The sequence below is a fragment of the Chiloscyllium plagiosum genome, unplaced genomic scaffold, assembly GCF_037043375.1.
Source record: "Chiloscyllium plagiosum isolate Xiang-an unplaced genomic scaffold, Cpla_swu_hap1 HiC_scaffold_48, whole genome shotgun sequence".
Classification (NCBI taxonomy): Eukaryota; Metazoa; Chordata; class Chondrichthyes; order Orectolobiformes; family Hemiscylliidae; genus Chiloscyllium; species Chiloscyllium plagiosum.
The window spans coordinates 12072095-12094846 of record NW_028270186.1 but is presented as its reverse complement, the minus strand read 5'-3'; the positions used below and the strand labels follow the sequence as shown (position 1 = coordinate 12094846).

Genomic DNA, 22752 nt, shown 5'->3' with positions numbered 1-22752 from the left:
GCTACGTGGGAATTAAGTCTTCAGCATAATGACAGGCAGTCACAATATTGTAAACTTTTGGAAAATTTTCCTGAAAAGCATTTCTTAATTCCTGGTCTGAGAGTTTAAAGACTGTTTTCAAAGTGGACACCTAACCTTCTTGCAGATTCAGGCCCCACAGGTTTTACAAAGAATGTTAAACGGGCACAGAATATTGCTCAACTTATGAGGAATTGGACTTGACTGTTTGTCCAGATCATTTCTATCCATCAGGATCCATCCAACCAAGAAAACACATTTTTTTCCATACAATTTAAAATATTGTTTTCCTTTCACACTGCTAATGCTTGCAGGTCCTGATGAACACAGGATAAAAACGTTCAACAAAATGTATTGTTTGTCAACAAAACTCAAATACGATAATTGGAATTCTCACAAATTGAATTCCAACAGCCTATTCCCATCCTTACCCACATCTTGACACAACCAGAACCTCCCTGCTCTCTCCAACCCCACCCTCCCAAGACAAACGTGAAAAATTCAGATCCTTGTCTGTATAAGTGATAGTGATTGATCCACTCTCAACTGAACTACTAAGGAAGCAACAGTGCCATGTGAAGCGGGTTTGGTCAGTAGTTGAAAGTCTGGTGAAATGTATCCCTATTAATTCAATTGAAATGTCAATTATTCAGCATAACTAATGCACTGGCTTCATTATACGTGCTAATATATGTACTGTGCAGTGGGTAGGTAACAGGCTGAAAGCTATTTTGCAGACTTGGGAATAGGCATTCCAAGTGCTGGTATGGGATGCTGCATAGATTATTCATTCAGCTGATACTTTGGTGAGGTTCTCAGCTCTTCTCAGCCTGCATGTTACAATAGTGTATAGGATGCAGCTTGAAGGAAATTTTGATTCATCCCTTAAGATAACCCAGATGAAAATTTTCAACGCTGCTTGAAAACTTCCTCTCCATTCACTTTACTCAATGCCCACTGTTGACTCTTGAAGCTTGAAAGTGGGAAAGGTAAGTTTGTGTGCCTGGGTGCAAGTGCCAGGACACTGTTACCATACCTCGGTCAACTGAAAGTAGTAACATTCATTTCCAACCCCGAGACAACAGTGTGCAACATAAATCGCAGCCAGTTTGGAATCTCCGCCTGCAAGGTTTGGCAGATTTAAGCATTTTCTTTCCAACACAACATCACTTAAACTATCAAACAAACAAGCTGGTGAACTGAGCAGGAATCAGACAGTGACACAGTCAGTTTCCTCTTTCCTTCCTCCCAACATGTGACATTTCTCAGCGTATGAACCATGAAGAGGACATCCTGCAAGGTGGAATCATGGGTCTCAAATGGATTGAAGCCATGACCAACCTTTCATTCCACACAGAACGATGAGCTGGTGTACATACTTTGAAAAGGGAGGGAAGTGACCAAGTAAGTAGAGAGATCAGTTGACATGACAACACACACCAGTTGCTTATCTTGGGAAGCCCACTAACAAGACAGCTACAAAGAACATAAGAACTAGGAACCTCAACCTCAGCTACACATTCTCAAACTACCCCAATCATGGAAAAATGTTCTTCAGTATGCTTAATGACTCAAAATACACAACCCTTTGACTGAAGAACTGAGCCTGGTCAAGTCCTCTTCTTTCTTGGTTTTGTTCCCAGTTACAGCACACTGTGGCAAGCACCCTCACCTTTGAGCGAGATGATTGTGGACTTAAGTCCAATCCAAAGACTTGAGCACCAAGTCTCAGCTGACACTTCTGTGCAATACCGGAGGAGTGCTGCATGGTCAAAGATGCCACCTTTTGGCTACAACATGGACCCGAGTTCCCATCGGCCCTCTCAGGTCAGTGTAAATTGTCTGACAGCACTCATGCTTCCCCAGCATCCTCACCAACACCTACCCTTCCCTGAAAACACATGATCCGGTTTATCTGATTGCTGTATATGGGAAGTATCTGTGTGTCAAATGGCTGCCCCAAACATACTGACAAAAATCAGAAATGCTTGCTCGATAGTGAATTGCTTTGGGACATCCTATACTCACAAAAAGGTGTAAATATAAAGGCAACCTTGCTCTCAATTTAATGGAACAGGAAGCTTTCTGATAATTACACCGACTGAGTATCCTTATGTCTCAACTTCATTTCTTTGTCTTGTATATCGTAAGGATTGTAACATTATCATGGGTTTCATTTTACAGCATCATGAGATGAAAAGGCTTCTATTTTACAGTAATTAAGACAGAAATAGCACAGCCTTTGTCTATGACTGAGAGCAGGATTTACAGCAGACAGAGAAATGTAACCGCACATAACCAGGAAATTCATTTGGTTTCAGGGTCCTGTGGGCCAAGGCTTGAATGCCACCCCTGAAAATGGGGAAAAGTTAAATATTTGGTGCAACTGAGGATGACGGAGCCATGGGTTTGGAGAACCTTCAGATATCCACAAGGTTATCAACCTGAAATATCAGCTTGCTTATTCTGTCAACTGATGCTGTCTAACCTACTGAATATTTCCAGCACTGTTTGTTCTCTAAACAACAAAATCTCCAAGTGTGATTAGCACTCAAGGAAACAAAATGTATTGTCAACAATTTGTAAACCCAAATTGTTTCCAACTGTTGTGATGCTTAACAAGCACAGAATCTTGTATTTTCTTTTAGTTCACACATAAATCCTCACACCGGTGAGTTTCAATTTTGTCACTATTGTTTCCATGTGTGGAGATCATCACTGATCTGAAGCAGACTTGTGTAAGGAGTTGCATCTTCCAATGGGACAGTTTCTGTTCAGAGAGATGGACAAGACAAGCTTTTTGATTGCCTTTCCATGCTCTTCTGACCCTTTCCCATCTTGGTCTCTTCAATAGTAGCCATTCTTCCCATTTAGAGATGTCATTACGCACCCCTGGGAGCAGGTGGTATTTGAAACCTCCTGGCTCAGAGGCATGGACCATTTCATTGCACATGAGCTATGGCCTTTCGCCCCAAAGCAGTGAAGACAATGACTATCAGCTGCCAGTTTAATCTAGAGGGAACTGGTCATGTGGGACAGGAACCCTGGTCAAAGCTGGAATGTCTACTTTTGTCATGTGTCATGTGTCTTTTACCATGTGGCTTGATGATTCAAAATAGGCCTATCAAGGAGAGGGCAAAGTCAAGATGTATCTTCGGGCTGAGACTTCAAAATAATACCATTTATTGTCCAATAATACTAAATACTGGAATACAAGCTAATTGTAGCTAGAGAAGGCCTTGATGTTGTAAAATATACAGCAAGGACTAGTCTAACTGTCCTGTACAGCTGCAACATGACCGCCCAACTCCTGTACTCAATACTCTGACCAATAAAGGAAAGCATACCAAATGCCTTCTTCACGATCCTATCCACCTGCAATTCCACTTTCAAGGAGCTGTGAATCTGCATGCCAAGATCTCTTTGTTCAGCTACACTCCCTCGGACCTTCCCATTAAGTGTATAAGTCCTGCTAAGATTTGCTTTCTTAAAATGGCACCAGCTCCAATGGCCAGCTCTCCCGATGTTTTAAGCTGGCAATGCCATTCGGAAGCTGCTAATGTCAGGTGAAGATTGTCAGATATCCATTTAGGTGTCCAAGGTGTAGTTCACTGAGAAGTGAAATGTACCCTTTCTCCAATAATAGTCAGCATCAAAACAAAAGAGAGACTGGTCACATTTGGAGAGTGCTTTTTGGAAAGTCAGATGGTAGCTGAAGTTACAAAACTGCCCTCAACACAGAACTGATTTTTTTTTAAACCTGTTCAAAATATAGTTTATTCACAGGAAACATCTATCGCGGGCGCGCACACACACACACACACACAAACGCTGCTCAGTTATGTTCAGTAGCATATCAAGGAAACTAAAGCATTGAAAATGTAGCAGATCTGATAAAACTACTTACTGAAAGAAACACCCCAAAATATTATTCTGGTGATAAACATGGAGGTCTTGGTCATGGCAACACTCCCACAGTACAAACAGGACAGAAGGTTACAGCAGCAGTAATCTTTAAAAGCAGTACTGGAGGTAGCAATCATATCACAATCTTGATCAAAGCTTAACAGTGGTTTAAAAAGCTCTTACAAAACATGTATTTTTAACCTTGCATGTTCTCATATTCATAATGTTTAACAGTGCGGCTTATTAGATCATAGAACATTACAGCACAGTACAGGCCCTTCGGCCCTGGACGTTGCGCCGCCCTGTCATACCAATCTGAAGCCCATCTCACCTACACTATTCCATGTACGTTCATGTGCCTGTCCAATGACGACTTAAATGCACTTAAACTTGAGTAATCTACTCCCGTTGCAGGCAAAGCATTCCATACCCTCACTACTCTGAGTAAAGAAACTACCTCTAACATCTGTCTTATACCTATCTCCCCCCACTTTAAAGTTGTGTCCTTTCGTGTTTGCAGTCCCCATACTTGGAGACTCTCCACCCTATCTAACCCTCTGATTATCTTGTATGTCTCTATTAAGTCACCTCTCAACCTTCTCTCCAACGAAAACAGCCTCAAGTCCCTCAGCCTTTCCTCCTAAGACATTTCTTCCGTACCAGGCAACATCCTAGTAAATCTCCTCTGCACCCTTTCCAAAGCTTCCACATTTTTCTTATAATGCGGTGACCAGAACTGCACACAATACTCCAGCTGCGGCCGTACCAGAGCTTTGTACAGCTGCAGCATAACCTCCTGGTTCTGGAACTCAATCCCTCGGTTAATAAAGGCCATAAAACTGTATGCCTTCTTAACAACCCCATCAATCTGGGTGGCAACTTTCAAGGATCTGTGTACATGGACACGGAGGTCTCTCTGCTCATCTGCACTCCCAAGAATCTTACCATTAGCTCAGTACTTTGCATTCCGATTACTCTGTCCAAAGTGTATCACCTCACACTTGTCCACACTAAACTCCATTTGCCACCTCTCAGCCCAGCTCTGCATCCTATCCATGTCTCTCTGCAACCTACTACATCCTTCGTCACTATCCACAACTCCACCGACCTTAGTGTCGTCTGCAAATTTATGAACCCACCCTTCTAAGCCCTCATCCAGGTCATTTATAAAAATGACGAACACCAGTGGACCCAACACTGACCCTTGCGGTACGCCACTACTAACTGGACACCAAGATGAACATGTTCCATCAACTACAACCCTCTGTTTTCTTTCAGCAAGCCAATTACTGATCCAAACTGTTATGTCTCCCACAATCCCATTCCTCCGCATTGTTATCTTAATACTCACTGTTTGTCACAAACATATGAATAAGGAGGAGTAGGCCACTCAGCCCTTCAAGCTGCTCCTCGATTAATATTATGGTTGGTTGGGTTGTGGTCTCAACTCCATTTTATAGACAACCTCTTACAAGCTGAGTACCTGTCTCCCTCTACCACAGACATGTTCCATGAAGGTGCTTTGACCATTTTCAGTGCGACATGGTGTGGATATTGTGGCTCAGACACTGGCTCCTAGGACTGCCATGTTTGGATTGGGGAACATGGGATGGGTCTGGGTACTGCTTATGGGCCTGTGATTCTGATCCCTGATCTTGCTGCTGGACACACTTGCTGGAGAAGAATAGTTCCAAGACAGCGATACCCAATTTTCCTCTATGTTCGAACTGATATTTTCCCATGCTGCCGGCTTCTGTTACCCCCCCGCCCCCCCGCCTTCAGGAAAGGGAGGGGAAAAGGGACCTGGTCAAACCCAGCAGAAGAAACCAAGACCATCATCACCACACGTGACAAGTCCAAACCACCAGTGAAATTGGGAGAAAGTGAGGACTGCAGTGTACTGGAAAGTCAGAGTCGAAAAGTGTGGCGCTGGAAAAGCACGGCAGGAGAGTCGACATTTTGGGCATAAGACCTTCATCGGGAATGTGATGAGGACCTTATGCCCGAAACATTGACTCTCCTGCTCCTTGGATGCTGCCTGATCTGCTGTGCTTTTCCAGCGCACACATTTCTCATACGTGAAACAGAATCCAGACCAAGGCATGGCTTAGGGGAACCACTGAATTAAGTTCTCTCATGCAAGGGCACCACCAGTCTATACCCACCAAATGCTACTTAAGCTAACCTGGCAGTGACAAATCCAGCTGCAAAATAAGATACCTTTTTCAAAAAAGCCTTGACACACGAGAGCAGTTAACTGAAAGCACTCCTCTCAGCATTTCCTGTTTACATATTCATATATCCTCCAAGTGCGTGCACTCATAGACACACGCAAACACATAGTAAGGAAGCAAAATCTGAAAACTGCACTCATGAGTGAGTGCAACTGGAATCTTTCTGACCAAAGGTCATTGTTATTTTGATGTTCACTCAGCTGGAGTTCACCCTGTGGTTTTACAAATAGCCCATTGGGAAACAGGCATCCTTGTTGGATATATCATAATTATTTCCAAATCCGATGCTCAAGCACAGTTACCATATAATTGGAGTGAAGAGGCACAGACTGGAAATCACTTTGATTCTTTGATGCAGATTCAAATCTACAGCACACTTAGCTTGTCTCTCCAAATTACCACTTGGACTTACTTGTGACCCCTTGCCCTCAAGACAAATTGATCAGCAATCCTGCTACTGTGTCACATTACCCCAGAGACCCTTCACGAAGTATCTCTGATGGCCAAGGACCTGTCGGTCCAACATTTCAGGCCTGTTGTGCTGGACAATTTGTGCTGCCTCTCACCCACACTTGGCTGTGCTACTCTTCAGCTTGAACAAGGTTGGTTTCAGAAGTCGACTCAGCTTTGCGGATGGAATTACTCAGTGACAGCACATAAAATCTGTGGACAAACCGAGATTCTCAACAACTTGCAGAAATGATGTTTCAAACCTCCGGAGGTTCAGTGAAAGGTTCTGAATGTAATTTTAGGTCACTTCACTACAGTATACAGTTCACACAAAGCTTCATGCTACACAGCTTCTTCATTCTCCCAAGTGGGCTCTCTTTTTAAAAATAGCTACATTGCTGCACTTGGTTTACTTACTGTACTGATGGAGTACTGCGCCATCAGTGATACAGATGAGATACTAAAACCAAAAGGTGATTACTGCACACAAATGAAAGCTGTGAAAGATGATATGGCATTATTTGAGTACTCTCTGCTCCCAACCCAGTGTCCTTTGAAATGTTTAGCCTCAGTCAACATTATGAAAATATATTAGCCCATCATTACCAAAGAGGTATTGTGGGGTCTTGCTGCACACAATTTGGCTGCTAGGTTTCCTTAGTTATAAACAGAAACAACATTTAAAGTACGGAATGGTTGTAAAGCAATGAGATACTATGGGGTTGTAAAGGATTCAGTACAAATGACAGTCCCATCTTCCTGTATCGACAGCAATGAGCTCCACATTGTTAAAAAAAAAATCACATCAACAGGAGATGTGACAGTCGCTGGCACCAGGAAAACCCTGACCACTAAACCACCAGAGAGCAAAAAAGGATACAGTCTACACACTCCTGTTCTCCAGGGAACTGCTGAGCTATTTTCCAGACAGGCCTTTCTGGGACTCTGGTCAACAATGCACAGACTGAACTCAGCACTCAATGGGATCATCTAGCACTTCTCCCTGCATAATAAACAAAGCTTGCTTCACCCGAGAACTAACCTGAACCCACAAAATGCCACAAATTTTCATCTTCCCTCACCAAAGAGGAAACACGACCAGCTCAATCCAGGAGGCAAGCACGCACGTAAATTCATTACAAAGCATCAGACACATCACAACATTACATTTGAATCCAGATGCAAGTGTCTCTGTCTCATACTTACCTGACTAATTGCTAAATGAGATAACCAACAAGCCCACTAGTATGAGAAGGGATAACCACTTCCCCTGCCTCTTGTGGCTATTCTCCTGCTCCCTAACAGTGTTGGAATGGTTATTAATCACTGCCAGCAATCCTGTACAATATGTCGTGTTCTCAGTACGGCCATCCATTTCACAGTGACGAGATGGATGCTCAGGAGGTGAAACCCAGTTCAGGGCTCTCAGTTTAATCTCACATTTTGAGCACCCTGATTGGTTCTCATCACTTGATTCTTTCAGTGAAAGGGGCAGCAGTAATTCACAGCTGCAGGAGTGGAGTCCCAGTGAAAGGTTCACTGCACCATTTTGGAGCAAAGGTTTCTACCCGGACCAGTTGCATGGCAGTAATTCTAACTTGATTTGGTTTGATTTCAATTACTCATTTCTTACAAAGTAGTGCAAAAGCACCGTCTTAAAACCCAGAAAAACAAACCAAACCACAGAATACAAACAGGAGAAAAATGAAAACAAGAAGAAGTGTTCAACTTTTGCTCTTTTCCCTGGAGCATTGGAGGCTGAGGGGTGACCTTATAAAGTTTTATAAAATCATGAGGGGTATGGATCGGATAAATACACAAGGTGTTTTTTCCCTGGAGTGGGGGAGTACAAGACTAGAGGGCATAAGTTGAGGGTGAGAAGGGAAAGATATACAGAGGAACCTCAATTATCCGAACGAGACAGGTGGGCGCTATTTCGTTGGGACAATTGATTCAGTGCTTCTCCTCTGGGGTTTGGAGTTTTGTGAAGTTTCCTTTTCCCTCACTCTGCCTGCCTTGCCCCCTCTCTCTGTCTCAGGGTTTATTTCTGAGCAGACACACACTTGTGTGTAAGGGACCTGCAGCATTGCTGAAGCTTCCAGCGTTTCCCCATTCAGTTCAATTGGGTTGACACAGCGAACACTTGCAAAGTCCGCCCCCTGTTCAGAAGAATAGGCAGCAGCACACCACGTGCGACACCCCCCAACCCTGTCCAACTGCGCTCCATCTGCCCCACCCACCATCCTCCCACCAGCCCACCTCCCTGTCTGCCCCCACTTGCACTCCACCCCTCCCTCCCATCTCCCGGGCAGCCAACTGGACACCAACAGGAAGAGTGCTGCTGCCTTTGGGGGAGAGGAGTCTCCAAATAGCGCGCAGACGCAGACACACACACACACACACACACCCCATAACAAGTTCCATCTTTGTCCTGAATAGGACAATGTTGGCAAGATTATCTGGGGAAGGGGGGGTGGGGCATTCAGGAGTACACCCTTGTGCAGAACTCCAGGGAAAGTATGGGGAGAAAGAGAGAGGGCTGGCGGCCAGTCAGTTGGAGAACGTGCCTGGGTTCCCACCGATGTCCAGGACTGTTCTCGCCAGCATTTCAGTAAGCCGGATTCATTTTTAATCATTGTAAACAAAAGGTACGATCAGTGTTGGAAACACCTCTTTGATATAATGTTTCTATCAGGAGCTTGAGATCTCCTTCGGATAATCTGAAATTCAGATAACGGATATTCAGACAATGGAGGTTCCTCTGTAAAAGGGAGCGAAGGGGCAACTTTTGCACGCAGAGGGTGGGACGGGTATAGAATGAGCTGCCAGAAGTGGTGGTGGAGGCTGGTACAATGACAATATTTAAAAGTCAACTGGACGTGTACATTCATAGGAAGGGTTTAGAGGGATATGGGCCATGTGCTGGCAAATGGGACTAGATTAGGTTGGGATATCTGGATGGCATGGACAAGTTGGATCGAAGGATCTGTTTCCGTGCTTCACATCTCTATGACTTTACAGTCCTTCTTGTTAAGTGGTCCACCATGGGCTGGTGGGCTGGCACAAGTCTCCATCAAAATGCCATGGACGCTGGCGCCATCTCACCTCCAACGACGAGCATGCCACTGAGTTTTTGCTGAAACCCACCAACACAGCTGTTGCTGATGCTGCCAGTCTCATAGTGGGCCTAGACTCGCTTCCCCCACAACAGCCATGAGGCAGTGTGGGGATTGCCTCAAAGATACCAAAGCAGATGGGAACCCAAACATGCCTCTGACACCACTGAGTCCATGCTGCTGGGCTCCCTCACCGTCACTGGTGCTGTCACCATGCTCTTCAACAAGAGGTAAATGAAGAAACAGAAAAAAAAGAGAGAAAAGATAGAAAAGAAGCAAAATGAAAAGCAGATGGAGTGGAGGAACGCCTGGGCTCAGACGCCCTACACATCCACCATCTTACCACAACTCTAGAACAGAGTCACAATACAGCAGACATACAATCAGCCTCGCCACTCAATCTTTTACTATACTGCTCATTACAGACAAATATAGCTTAGAAGGTCAAATAATGGCCAATTAAATCTTCCATAAATAACACTGACAAGAATTGTCACTCCTTGCTAAAATCATTAAATTACAAGACACAAGACCGGTGTTACCACAGCAAGCTGCAGCTGGAATTTAATGGAAAATTATTATTTTCTGTTGAATTGCAGCTGCTATTTTCTTTTTTAATAATCAACTTCCCCTTCACCCACACACCCTCTGGCTCCCTCTCTGCTCCATCACCAATACCCTGTATTCCTCTCTTGCTGACACCACCCCATCATCCGCACACTGGTTACTCCCTCTCTCAAACACCCTGTACCTCTCCAACCCATCACTGACACACTCGCTTCCCTCATACATATATACTGTACCCGCTCCCTCCCCAAAGTCCGAGACATTACTTTCTCTCCCTTACTTTTCTATACCCTCTTCCCCCATGTCTTCTCTCTCCCAGTTCCTGAAGAAGGGCTCATGCCCGAAACATCGATTCTCCTGCTCCTTGGATGCTGCCTAACCTGCTGCGCTTTTCCAGCAACACATTTTCAGCTTCTCTCTCCCAGTACCCAGTGCCAAAACTCCAACCCCCACCGCCCGATAAAGTGTCGATCATGATTCCTTCAAAACAGGGAACATGCATTCTGACCTCCCTTTGTGCCAAACGTAAATCAATGTTTCTTCCACTTCACCATAGGTACAACCAACTGTATGATCCAATTGGCCTTCAAACAGATCAAATTCACTCAACCAGAATCGTGGTCTCCGTCCTCTTCCTGTACCTGCTGCTGTGTTTCACCCACCCTACCCTTCCCTCTGCTACGGATTGTTGAGCAAGAGCCCAGGATGACCAACGACTGTGGGTTTCAGACAAATCAGAATTGACACTCAAAGTCCAAGGATTAATTAATTCCAGTGAGGAGCAATATGAGGTTTTTTAATGAATTCATTCACCGTTGCAAGGTGATTTAGGTCCTATTAGATGACAAAAGTTGCAATTTGCAGCTCTGTATCAACTGGAAATGAAGTGTACAATACAGAAATCATGATTAAAAGCTCTTGCTGAACTATTCATCATAAATATTAAAATTGTGCCATTAGATTCTAGTCAGCAGCTCATGAAATAAACATCTGATCAGAGAGGTCTTGATCTTTTACTGGAGATTTATAAAATATAAACACCAGGATTATCTTCAGCATTTTTATTGTCAAAAGATAAGAAAATAGATGAGCTCAATTACAGAAATTACAACTGAATCATGTGTCGTTCAATGCACCTGAGCAGACAGCATGACAGCAGGCATTGTTTACTGGAACGTCATTCATTCCTGGTGGTTGTGTTTTTTCCCTCATTTCTTTGACCTGTCATTTCCTGATCAAGATATTTCCTCATGTCGTTTGACATGGGGTTGCGCAGTGCTGCGAACCAAAATGGAATCAATGTGTGTGGCACTTGTCACTGTGCAGTGGGACACAGGACCACAATGGCCCTCTACAGGACAGTGAGATGCCATACAGGGTAACAGGGGGCTGAATCTGTGGGTCACCGTGCAATGAAACACCACACTGAAATGTCAGGAACGCAGTGGAGTGTTTTGATTTGCAATGTGTCATCTTATTCTGAATAAATCTCACTCTGACACGGGTGTGCAGAAAAGCTGCAATTCTTCTTGAAGATGGAAATTCTTTGCAACAGCCCAGATTGCGAGTACTGCACCTGATTTGTGTGGCAAAGTGTGCAATGAGACAGGCGGCATTACAAAACCGAAGGTTCACTGTGGGTTTTCCAACAAACGATTGGATAGGAGTTTGAGGAAGCCATGGATTTATCCATCGTGCCTCCTTCGATGAATGAACCCCTGTAACATGGCTTCCCACGTTACAAATAATTGTCCAGTGGCTTTTTTGACCCTCTTCCTTCAAATCCATAAATGCTGTTTGACACAAATGAACTTAATTCTCCATGCCTCCATCACCAGTAAACCAGCCATGATTTCCATCTGATTAACTTAGATGCAAAGCCCACTAAGGGTGATGCAAATCAAAGGTGAGGGAGAGGGGAGGGAGGGAGAGAAGAAAGGGACAAAATCAAAATACAGTTCAAAGGGGAGATAAAATACTCTACCCCTGCGGTGCCCAACTCTCTCTGAAGACATCAAGAGCACTTGAGGACGCAACATTCTCCCTCTCCAAATGAAACCTAGACCCAACCGTAGCTGTGCAAGAGAGGCAGATATTTGGCAGCCTTGACCACATCCCTGCTGCCACAATTGCCTGGACCTGTTCATGACCAACTTGCCCAGCATCCTACTAACTCACTAAAAACTTCTACAATGCCCAGTCGTCATTTGGTTAACTTCAAACAATATATGCGAGCAGCACTGGATCTGGAACAGGATGAGGCTCATCAACCTCTTGGAACTGTTGCGCCATGCAATGAGATCGTGGCTGATCTGTCATCTGACTCCATATACCTGCCTTTGGCCCACATCCTTAATATCTTTGCTTAACAAACGTGTATCTATCTCAAGTCATAGAGTTATACAGCATGGAAACAGACCCTTCAGTTTGCCGGCCATAATCCCAAACTCTAAACTAATCCCACGTGCAAAATTATGTAACAAAAGCAAGGACGTGAAATTAAGCTTGGCTACTGGGAAGAGAAACTACAGATACAGTGGACTGAATGGCCAACGTCTGTGCTGTAGCCTGGCCCATATCACCTCTTCTCCGCCCCCCCCCCCCCCCGCCAAATCTTTCTTATTCATGTACTTCTCTAAATGTCTTTTAAACACTAACTGCACCTGCATCCACCACTTCGTTGGGAAGTTCAGCATAGACACGGACCACTCCCTATGTCAAACATTTGCCCCTCATGTCTTATTTTTTTTTATATTCTCTTGCCTTTCACCTTAAAAATGTGTCTTGCCTTGAAATGCCCCACCCTCGGGAACAGACACAATTCACCCTTTCGTGATTGCAGTGAATACATTTGAACAACCAACTTGTGCTCTCCAGTGAAGAATCTGGGATGAATATACTCATTTTCTTGTAATGGGGGTTGTGTTTCTTGTTTGGTCACATGCGGCCCTACATAGCCCATTGATCATTTGCTGAAATGCTGTCCCATCCTCTGGCATCAGAATAGTGCCAAGTAGATCATAGCATCTCGAAATGAAACACTCCACAACTAGTGGTGCTCAGCAACTGTAGATCCCTACCTCAGAAATCCACATATTGAACTGCACTAAAACCCATCAACAAACTGATTAACAAAGCATGTGTGAAACAAAATAAACATCTCAGATGCATCCAAAATAGGTGCTTAGAGATTATCTGCTTGTTTAAGGTGTCCATCAAGAGTAGAATGATGATCAAGCTGTAAACCTAAAATGACAGGAAAAGACATGTTTTTTGCCAGTCAACTGTTTCTGTAATTTCTCTTTCCAAATGCCATGCTTAGTTCTAGGTCCCTGCTTTTTTCCCCCCCATACTCTTGCATGTGGCTCATCTTCAAATAACTGCCCAACTCCTTTGAAATTCTTCAGGAAAAACTGATTCCATGAACAATGCTTCACATTTCAAACTTCACGTGGGGAAAAAAAAATCTAAGTCCAGATTCTTGTCCAATAATTTTAAATCCAGGACCTCTGGATCACCTTTCACTCTTTCCCATTTGCCAGTAAATAATTCAAATGGTTGGATCACTGAAGTTCCACATTCAGAGTCACAAACTGGCTAACTTCTCCTGCTGCACCTTTTCTAAAATCCTGACATCTTAATTATAATGCGGTGACCACAAATGCTAAGCTGAGGCCCAACAAGTGACTTAAACATTTCAGGAATCATGTCTTGCCTGCTGTATTTAGTTTCACGATTCATGAACCCAAGAAACCCAAACTATGGCCACCTCATCAATTTGCCCTGCCACCTTTCAGCACTTGCGCGAACATTCGGGTCTCTCTATTGATGTATAGTTCTGAATTTTGAACCATTTACTTGTGTGGAGAAGTACTTATTTACAAAACTATGATCTGTGAATCACAATGAAATGCATCCACTCTGTAACAAACAGTTCATTCCAACAGAAGGAGGATGACACATGACTTTCTGCCACCCCCACAAAAACCAGACAAAATGTTTTATGTCCCTTGAAGTAGTTCGCACCAGCCCATAACAAACATTTTGTTCCTCATGAGAGTTCATGGTGCGTTCCGTGGATCAACTATTTTTATCCATACTTTGAACATGGGTTATGGCAAGAAAATTATAGCATTGTGTTGTGGTTTAGACTTCCACCCGGCTGACCTTTGTCACAATCCCAGTAAATTGCTGCATCCTGTATAACATCTTTGTTTGGCGCACGGGGTCAATTAACCTCTTCACTACCATCTGCAATTGGTTCTGCTTCTGCCCTCTAACAGCCAGCTCCTTGCCAGCTACAGTTTGGTATAAATTGCCACTGTTCGCTTCACTTTTAAGTACCGAGCGTCAGGAAATTTCAGAGGCAATGCTGGTTAAATCCTATGTTCATACTGACACCCATCCTGTTCCTGACATTGCCAAAAATTCTGGGGACCCCCGAGTTAATTTTTTTTCCAACATTTATTCCCCTTCCTCAGCTCTCAAACTAGCTTGCGAGTCATCAGTTCCACGACAATACCACATCCCACTATGCCAGCTTTCTCACGACAGGTCAGCAACTAAACTCAGGAATCCTCTGTGAGTCAGCCTTAACTAACCAGAACCACATGCAAAACCCAAACGTATTTCAAAATAGAAGCAAAACTTTTACATCAAAAGGTACACCCATCATAAATACTCTCCCAAAGGCTAGTAATCGGATATACCTTAAGGACATGCACTTTTCAGAGTACATTTTTAAAAAGGGGACTAACTGATGGTAATGCCATGGGCGGCATGATGACTCAGTGGTTAGCACTGCTGCCTCACAGTTTCAGAGACCTGGGTTCAATTCCCACCTCAGGCAACTGTCTGTGTGGAGTTTGCACATTCTCCCAGTGTCTGCATGGGTTTCCTCTGGGTGCTCCGGTTTCCTCCCACAGTTCAAAAAATGTGCAGGTTAGGTGAACTGGCCATGCTAAATTGCCCGTAGTGTTAGGTGAAGGGGTAAATGTAGGGGAATGGGTCTGGTGGGGAATGGGTCTGGGTGGGTTGCCCTTTGAAGGGTCGGTGTGGACTTGTTGGGTCGAAGGGCCTGTTTCCACACTGTAAGTAATCGAATCTAATTGTAGGAATCTGCGTTTGCTATTTGTAACATAAGAGGATGATGTTTGGGACTGTAATTGGCCTGATTTTACCCTCATTTGCATGCATCCATGCTCAATCACAGACGTAAGACATTCTGCATTCACTACACACACACACACTTTCTCACACTCACAACCCCCACCCCAGACAGACAGACACACACACACACAGACAAAGACCCACATGCACACATATATTTTGTGGGGTGAATTTGTACTTGCAGAGTTACATTGTACTTTGGTCAAAAACTGCATGCATTCATGTAGAACTCGGAGGTCAAAAACTGCATGAATTTATTTAATACTCTGTTATCTCACTTTTTAAAATTAGAATCAATCTAAACATCATGGCATAGACAGAGAACACAGGGGGCCAACGCCTTCAATTTATTGTCTTGCTATCACCATTGTTAACAGCTAACCCGAGAGTGCAACTTTAAAAAAAGGTTTTGTGATTTACATATGAAAGAAGTGAAACTATCACTGTATTCTAACAGATGAAAGGCTTAACAGACAATCAATTTTTCAATGTATAATTTCAGTTACATCACACTGTAAATTTTTGCTATAAATTCGGTGTTAGGACTGAGCCCTCCACAATCACCTGATGAAGGAGCGACGCTCCGAAAGCTAGTGTGCTTCCAATTAAACCTGTTGGACTATAACCTGGTGTTGTGTGATTTTTAACTTTGTACACCCCAGTCCAACACCGGCATCTCTAAATTATGCTCAATCAGCAGCATTGTCAGGGCAGTGTGATAACAAGGTCTTAGGAAATGGCAGAGAATAAGTGGAAAACAATGGCCCACCTCCATAACCTTGGTCTCTGTGACAGGAAACATGGGGCAGGTTGAATCTGTATCCCTGTGACCCCACCCACCCATAGGTTAATTTTTGAAATTGTGAGCTGATATTTAGATTCTTCCATTTACTGTGGTGCCACAAGACACTCCAGAATCATCTTTTGTGGTATCACCACAAAAAGCAAGCACCAGTGAGTCACATTTTCTGTTACATCCCAAAGCAGATGATCCGAAACAAAGCTCTCTTCCAAACAAAATCAGAAATTGCTGCTGGGGAAACAAAAACTCAGCAGGACTGGCAGCATCATTGCAGAAGGAAAGCAGAGTTAACGCTTCAGATTCAGTGATTCTTCTTCAAAACTCTCTTCCTACAGCAGCATGATCACAAGCTAAAGATTTTTCACTCCTTTACGGCCTTGGATTTCTTTTCATTTCTGCAATTAATACAGCACCAAATTGAAGTGACTTACACACACTGGGCAGTGGTGGGAAGGCAGCACGAGGGCCTCTTCGGAGGGTCGGTGTGGACTTGTTGGGCCAAAGGGCCTGTTTCCACACTGTAGGGAATCTAATCTAAGAAAAAAAACCTCATAGTATTTTCATAAACATAAGTGACAAGAAATTGTGACAGAATTTAAATTCCAAATGCAAAGAAGTGGAGCAGTTGGAACACTTCCTTCTCCTCCTTTTACAAACTAAGCATTTTTTGCAAGAGGTGAGTGTGCCCCTTTCATTACACAGATTATCAGCCAACAATCTGCAATAGGCATTGGGACTGTGAGGAGAAACAACATTCCAAAAACAGCTGGCTTTGTGTTCAATAAAACAGGAATAAGAGGCACAAGGGAAACAAGTGCACTCAAATACACAAGTCTCGGGAACCGAGGATTTATCCTGCAACATTCTCACTTGGAATGTGACAAACTAACAACTCCAGGTTCCTCGCTCTCCATTTGTATGCACTTGTCCAGAACTGGGGAAAAGCTCACACAAAAGCAAAGCCAATGTTTTCCTTTAATGATGAAGGATTGACATTGAAGGAAGTCCAATATTTTTGAAAAAAATAGGCATACTATTGAAGCATTTGCACTTGCACTCACAAAGGCTTTAGATTTGGGAACAAAACCCCCCAGAGCAGGTGGTCATGTCACCGGACAAGTAATCCAGAGGTTATTCTGGGGACAGGGTGGAAAGTGGGTTTAGCTTTTTTAAAATTTAAAACAATCTAGAATTATAAGTCAGTGTGTTAACAATGAGGATCAGGAATTAAACTACCATCAAATGTCAGAAAAGACTCACCTGGCTCACTGTACCTTTTTGTTCATTTGTGGGATGTGTGAGACACTGGCTGGCTGGGTCAGCATTTATTGCCAGTCTGTAAGTGCCCACGAGTTACCTTCTTGAACCCACAAAACCATTCAGGAGGGAATTACAGGATGTTGACCCGCTGACAGTGAAGGAACAGCTACATATTTCCAAGTCAGGATAGCGAGTGACTTGGAGGGGAACTTCAGTACTATTTGCCGGAATGTTGTGAGGACCATTCACGACTGGACGTGGCAGGACTGCAGAGCTTCAATCTTATCTGTCGGCTGTGGAATCACTTGGCTCTGTCTATCACTTGCTACTGATGCTGCCTGGAAGGAAAGTGGCCATTCTCATCTATTCTGACCTCCATATAACTCCAGCCCCACAGCAACTGTCCTGTTAAATGTCCTAGCAAGCCACTCAGCTTAAGGGCAATTAGGGATTGGGCAACAAATGCTGACATTACAAGTGATGTCCAGATATCATTAAAATAATATTGAAACAATAGGGTGACACATTGACGCACTGCTGCCTCACAGCATTAGGGACCAGAATTTGATTGCAGCCTTGGGCAATTTGTCCATGCAGAGTTTGCATGTTCTTCCTGTGTCTGCATAGGTTTCCTCCCACAGTCCAAAGACGGGCAGAAGCAAAAACAGAAATTGCTGGAAAAGCTCAGCAGGTCTGGCAGCATCCGTGAAGAGAAACGAGACTTAACAATTCGGATCTGGAGACCCTTCCTCACTTATCCCGAAATGTTAACTCTGATTTCTCTTCACACATGCTGCCAAGATCTGCTGATCTTTTTCAACAATTTGTGTTTTTGTTTCTGATTTCCGGCATCCGCAGCTGTTTGTTTTATTTTTAACCAAAGACATACAGTTTAGATGGATTGGTCTGATTCTATCCACAGATGTAAAGATTCGTGTGTTGGCCATGGTAAAGAGCCCATGAAAGGGTTATGAGAATAGGTTGGGCAGGTGGGTCTGGATGTGATGCGCTTTGCAGGGTTGGTGAAGATTCGAGGGGCTGAATGGTCTCCTTCGGCACTGGAGGGATTCTCTGATCCTCGTCTCCTCCTATATTTTCCATCACACCAGCTCAACCAGATGGGATTTGCTGGCCCATCCTAAAGCTGAACAATAAAATTGAGCAGGTGTCCACATGAGCACTGGTGTCATCAGTGTTGGCAGTAAATGTCAGCAATGGATGTCAGGGAACACGCACCTGACAATGTGCTAACTCACTGCTCAATGACAAGCAATGACCAGGAAGGACTAGATAGAGGCTGCAGTCCCTCATCAGACAACCACAAACACCACACCACCCCCTCAAATAGCATTAGTTAACTAACAAAGCAAGGTATTCACTGGATCAGATTCACATCCCAGAGTGTTACTTTCCACGTCGGCAGATGATCAAGTGGGAGGTATAATTCAAAGATATGAATCCAATCGATGGTCACATTGGCCAGATTTAGGTGATTATCTCTCTGCACCCACAAAACTTGTCCTCAACTCCTCCATGCTCCCTCCAGGGATCTGATATCTGAATCTTGCTCAGGTTGTGTCTGTTTCACTATCTACTTCAGCCTAAATAAGATTGTAAAAATAAAGCAACTGCTTGACCCACTTCCAGCAAACATTAAAATTTATCTCTGAGCACATGATATTCTGCACTGAATATAAAGATGCGTGAATGTACAGCATAGCAGCTGCCAGTAGAATTCTGAGCTAAACATCAATTTAAAGTCATACTTGTTCCTAAATCACAACATTCAGAGTTCAATTCCAACTCCACAGATCCGATTAAATCGGAGCCTTCAGTGCACTGCTGTGAAAGTGCTGCACATCCAAACTGCCACCTTTCAGTCGAGGTATTAGACCAGGGTCCCTTCATGAGGATTCAAAGGACATGGATATAGAGTTTATGGTACAGGTCATTCTGCTATAATGCGCGCTATGTCATTGCGAATTGGCTGCAATGCAATTGACGAATTGTAGACATTGTTTGGATAACACAAACTTTTTACTGAAGGAGTATAGCGATTTTCTATTAGCGATCTTCCACAGCGTGAGTTTCTATAGCAGTTTTCCATAGTGCAATTTCCTATAGCACAAGGTTGCATAGAAACACAACTGTCATGTTATAGCAGAACGACATATCAGTGTCTTTTCTCTACGATGGGGAATTTCAACACTGATACATTTTTTAAGGTTAGAGGAGAGATATTTAAAAATGACATGAGTGGCATTTTTTTTAAACACACAGAGGGTGGTTGACATGTGGAATGAAATACCTGAGGAACTGGTGGCTGTGGGTTCAGTTATAATGTTTAAAAGACATTTGGATAAGTACATAAATAAGAAATGTTTGGAGGGATATGGACCAGGAACAGACAGGTGGGACTAGTTTAGATTGGGAACATGGTTCGCATGGATTGGCTGGACCAAAGCGTCTGTTTCTACGGTATATGACTCTCTGACAGAACTCAGGTCTGATCCAATATTTATCCCCCAGCTCCATAATGCCATTCAGACAAGTTGCCAGAGCCTTGTACACGGTTCTGGATTTTGATTTGAGACTGTAGAAAGCCTGTCTGGACTATCTATGATAGGGCTGAAATTAGGAATTTGATTCAGTAAAGCAGCCATTAAGACACAGGCATTTTAATATGAACGGAGGTCATCAAGCCCAATCTACTAGGCATCCCTTTAAATCATAAAGCCTCTTAAATCCTATTAACCCAAAAGGATTTAGCAATTCAAAACATCAAAATTACCAATGGCTAATGCCCCAGGAGCATTATTCATTTCAAAATAACAGCAGAACAAGTAGGAGTTGCCATTTGGCCTCACAATTCACTTGAACTGAGCTTCACTGCACTATCCCCACATCACAATTCTTCTCCTATCCCAAAATCCATCAATCAGAGCTTAACTAGTTAGCATCCACAAACCTCCTGGAGTACAAAATTCCAAATATTCACTATGCCCAGAGTGAAAAAATTCTGCACCTCAGTTCACGTCCAGCTGTCGAGGCGCCCTGGTCAGAGATACAGTTCACTTCAGCATTTTGTACGTCAGACTAGCCCCATAACAATCTTTGCCTTTCATGCTTTTTAATTGCAGTGGATGTGTATCGTTACTCATCATCTCTGCTCACAGGACAATTCCCTTATCTCCAAAAACATTCCAGTCAACATTGCCCACACTGCATGGAAGGCAACTGCGTCCATCCTGAGGCAAGGCTGGACACAGAACTTGAGTGACAGTCTCATTAAGGTGCTGTACATTGGCAGTAAGGCTTCTTTACTCTACTTACCTTTTGTAATAAAGGCCAATGTGGTGGAGGCTGGTACAGTTACAACTTTTAAAAGGCATCTGGATAGATTTAGAGGGATATGGGCCAAGTGGGGCCAAGTGCTGGCAAATGGGACTGGATTAATTTAGAATATCTGGTCGGCATGGACGGATTGGACTGAAAGGTCTGATCCATGCTGTACATCTCTATAATTCTATGTCATTACCTCCCAAATTGTTTGCTCCAGCTCAAAGCGAGAACCCAGGTTTCTCTTAAGATCAACATTTCCCAGTGACTCACCGTTTAAAAATATTCCACTTTTTGAAAACTGGTCATTGCAATACGTTGTGAAAACATCGCCCCTGTTCTTGCTCACTTTGTTGTGATGTTAACATCCTATTTGCATCATCTTCACAGTTTAGTTTCCCACCTAACTTGAGACAACCAACAAACATGAACAACCCTTCACCCCTCATCCAGGTCATCCATCTTACTAACTCAAACGCAGGGTCCGAACACTGAACCTTGTGGTAAATCAGTCCGATGCCCTGAAAAATACTCTTAACAATGATTTTCTGTTTTCTCTTGATGTATCAGTCTGTGACAATACATGAGCTCAACCCAAGACTTGGTGAACACCTTCTATGACACCTCAACAAAGAGTCATAGAGTCATTGAGATGTACAGCATGTAAACAGACCCTTCGGTCCAATCTATCCATGCTGACCAGATATCCCAACCCAATCTAGTCCCACCTGCCAGCACGTGGCTCCAAACCCTTCCTATTCATATACCCATCCAGATGCCTTTTAAATATTGTATTTGTACCAGCCTCCACAACTTCCTCTGGCAGCTCATTCCATACACACACCAGCCTGAAAAGTTTGCCTCTTAGGTCTCTTTTACATCTTCTTCCTCTCATCCAAAACCTATGCCCTCTAGCTCTGGACTCCCTCACCCCCAGCCTCTGGCAGTCCAGGGAAAACAGCCCCAGCCAATTCAACCTCTCCATAGCTCAAATCCTCCAACCCTGGCAACATCCTTATAAATCTTTTTTGAACCCTTTCAAGATTCACAATATGTTTCCGATAGGAAGACCAGAATTGCACGCAATAATCCAACAGTGGCTCAACCAATGTCCTGTCCAGCCGCAACATGACCTCCCAACTCCTGTACTCAATACTCTGACCAATAAAGGAAAGCATAGCAAATGCCTTCTTCACTATCCTATCTACCTGTGACTCCACTTTCAAGGAGCTATGAACTTGCACTCCAAGGTCTCTTTGTTCAGCAACATTCCCTGGGACCTTACCATTAAGTGTATAAGTCTTGCTCTGATTTGCTTTCCCAAAATGCAGCACCTCCCGTTTATCTGAATTAAACTCCATCTGCCACTCCTCATCCCATTGGCCCATCTGATCAAGACCCTGTTGTAATCTGAGGTAACCCTCTTCGCTGTCCACTACACCTCCAATGTTGGGGTCATCTGCAAACTTACTAACTGTACCTCTTATGCTCACATCCACATTGGTGAAAATCGGAAATATTTCCAAACAATTGTCTAAATGTTTATCAGGGTCTTGATATTGGAGATGAATGACCATTCCTGTAAAATCACACTGTGCAGCAATCAAAAGCAATTATTTGTGATGCTGAGAGTGGTGAGGGAAAGTATGCAAAATCCTAACGCAGGTATTTTAAGCTGTCATAATGCAACCAACTACCTGCAGCGTGAAAGCTCAAGATTCCCTTTCATTCACAGTTGGAAAACGGAATTTTGTGCAACTTTCTGAAAATATTCCCAGAATCTTTTCAGTAAATCCTGAGCACTGAGATAAATCTTCAGTGTACACCCTTGCTGCAAATGCACTCACTAGTAATCTCCACTAAATAAACGCTGGCAGGCTGGAACAATTTT

At 43.5% G+C, this 22752-nt stretch overlaps 1 protein-coding gene across 6 annotated transcripts in view; it reads right to left on the bottom strand.

The window, feature by feature from the left end:
* The window catches only part of tacc1 (transforming, acidic coiled-coil containing protein 1), a 157489-nt gene that overhangs the window by 72335 nt on the left and 62402 nt on the right, over nt 1–22752 (bottom strand). The gene's annotated exons all lie outside the window — the stretch shown is intronic.